The sequence below is a fragment of the Elgaria multicarinata genome, chromosome 11 (genome assembly GCF_023053635.1).
Source record: "Elgaria multicarinata webbii isolate HBS135686 ecotype San Diego chromosome 11, rElgMul1.1.pri, whole genome shotgun sequence".
Classification (NCBI taxonomy): domain Eukaryota; kingdom Metazoa; phylum Chordata; class Lepidosauria; order Squamata; family Anguidae; genus Elgaria; species Elgaria multicarinata.
Window position 1 is genome coordinate 1 of NC_086181.1, and position 2,500 is coordinate 2,500.

Consider the following 2,500-nt stretch of genomic DNA (forward strand, 5'->3'; position numbering starts at 1 on the left):
GGGATCAGTGCCAAGTTCTACATTTAGGGCCTAGAAACCCAAGGCGCAGTTCCAAGATGGGGGACCCTTGGCTCAGCGAGACTACAAACGAGAAAGAGGGTTGTAGATCCCAAGCTGAAGAGGAGCCCGCAGTGCGACAGGGCTGCAAGAAAGGCCGACGCTCTTTTGGGCCGCGTTCCCAGAAGTCGAGCTTCCGAATCACGGGAGGTCCCGCTTCCTCTCTCTTCGGCCCTGGTTAGGCCTCGTCTCGAGTCTCGCGTCCGGTTCTGGGCTCCACCATTCGGGAAGGACGCGGACAAGCCGGAGGGTCGCTCTTTCAGCGTGTCGGCTAGCGGCAGCTCGTCCTCCTCTTTTCCCCTTTCGGTTGGGGTTCCGCAAGGCTCGGTGCTTGGCCCGTTGTTGTTCTCTCTAGACACGCTGCCCTTGGGTGAGCTTATTCAATCTCACGGCCTCCGATATCACCTGTATGCCGACGATACACAATTATAGCTCTCATCTCCGGAACTTTCTCCTGATGTTCACGATCGTCTCTCGGCATGTCTTTCAGATACCTCAGCCTGGCTGCTTCATCGTCGTTTGAAACTTAACATGGCAAAGACTGAATGGCTTGTTTTATAATATTGCCGGGATTTGTCTGTCTCTTCTGCCAAGACTCTCGTTCACGCGCGGGTTATCTCTCGGTTGGACTACTGCAGCCTTCTTCTCTCTGGCCTTCCTTCGTCTCACATCAGTCCGCTGGTCTCTGTCCACCACTCTGCCGCTAAGATCATCTTCTTGGCCCGCCGCTCTGACCAGGTCACTCCGCTTCTGAAATCTCTTCCTTGGCTTCCAATTCACTCCAGAATCCAATATAAACTTCTCCTGCTCTTCACGGTCTAGCTCCTGCCTATCTCTCCTCTCTCATCTCACACGATCGCCCCGCTCGGGCTCTCCGCTCCTCTGATGCCATGCTTCTCGCCTGCCCAAGGACCTCCGCTTCCCTCACTCGGCTTCGTCCTTTTTCTTCTGCTACCCCTTACGCCTGGAACGCTCTTCCAGAACACTTGAGAACTACAAACTCAATCCCTGCTTTTAAAACTCAGCTGAAAACTTTTCTTTTCCCTATAGCCTTCAAATATTGAGTTTGTTCTGACTCTATACCGTTAGCTTCTCCCTACCCGGTGCCTGTTTACACTTCCCTGTGCCTGTTTGCATTCTCCTTCCCTCTTTATTGTTTACTACCACTTATTCGACTGTAAGCCTATGCGGCAGGGTCTTGCTATTTACTGGGTTATCTGTACAGCACCATGTACATTGATGGTGCTATATAAATAAATAAATAAATAAATAAATAAATAAATAAATAATAGAAGAGGGCAACCGGGAGGATGCGAGGTCTTGAAACAAAGCCCTGTGAAGAGAGACTGGGCCTGTTGAGCCTGGAGAAGAGAATCCTAGAATCGCAAGAGTTGGAAGGGGCCTACAAGGCCATCGAGTCCAACCCCCTGCTCAGTGCAGGAATCCACCCTAAAGCCTCCCTGACAGAGGGTTGTCCCCCTGCCTCTTGAAGGCCTCTAGTGCGGGAGAGCCCACAGCCTCCCTAGGTAGCCGACGCCATTGTCGCACCGCTCTGAGAGTCAGGAAGTTTTTCCTGAGGTCCAGCCGGAATCAGGCTGAGCCCGTTCTTCCGCGTCCTGCGCTCTGGGAGGATCGAGAAGAGATCCTGGCCCTCCTCTGGGTGACAACCTTTGAAGTCTTGGAAGAGTGCTCTCCTGTCTCCCCTCCATCTTCTCTTCTCCAGGCTAAACAGGCCCGGTTCTTTTCGGTCTCTCTTCGTAGGGCTTTGTTTCTAGACCTCCGATCCTCCCGGTTGCCCTCTTCTGAACCCGCTCCGGCTTGTCCGCGTCCTTCCCGAATGGTGGAGCCCAGAACCGGACGCGAGACTCGAGACGAGGCCTAACCAGGGCCGAAGAGAGAGGAAGCGGGACCTCCCGTGATTCGGAAGCTCGACTTCTAGGAACGCAGCCCAAAAGAGCGTCGGCCTTTCTCGCAGCCCTATCGCACCGTTGGCTCCTCTTCAGCTCGTGATCTACGACGATTCCAAGATCTTTCTCGTTCGTAGTCTTGCTGAGCCAAGCGTCCCCCGTCTTGGAACTGTGCCTTGGGTTTCTCTTCCCTCAGTGTAGAACTTGGCATTGATCCCTCTTCAATGTCCTTCTGTTGTTTTCAGCCCCAGCACTCCAGCCTATCCAGATCCCTTTGAAGTTGGTTTCTGTCTTCCAGGGGATTAGCTCTCCCACCCAATTGGGTGTCGTCTGCCAATCGGATCAGCGTTCCCTGCACCTCCTCGTCCAAATCCTTCCTAAAAATGTTGAAGAGCACTGGGCCCAGGACCGAGCCCCGCGGCACCCCACTCGTCGCCTCTCCCCCGTTTGAGAAGGTTCCATTGAGAAGTCCTCTTTGAGTCCGATCCTGTAGCCCACTGTGGATCCACCTCATCGTTGTTCCATCTAGCCCACTT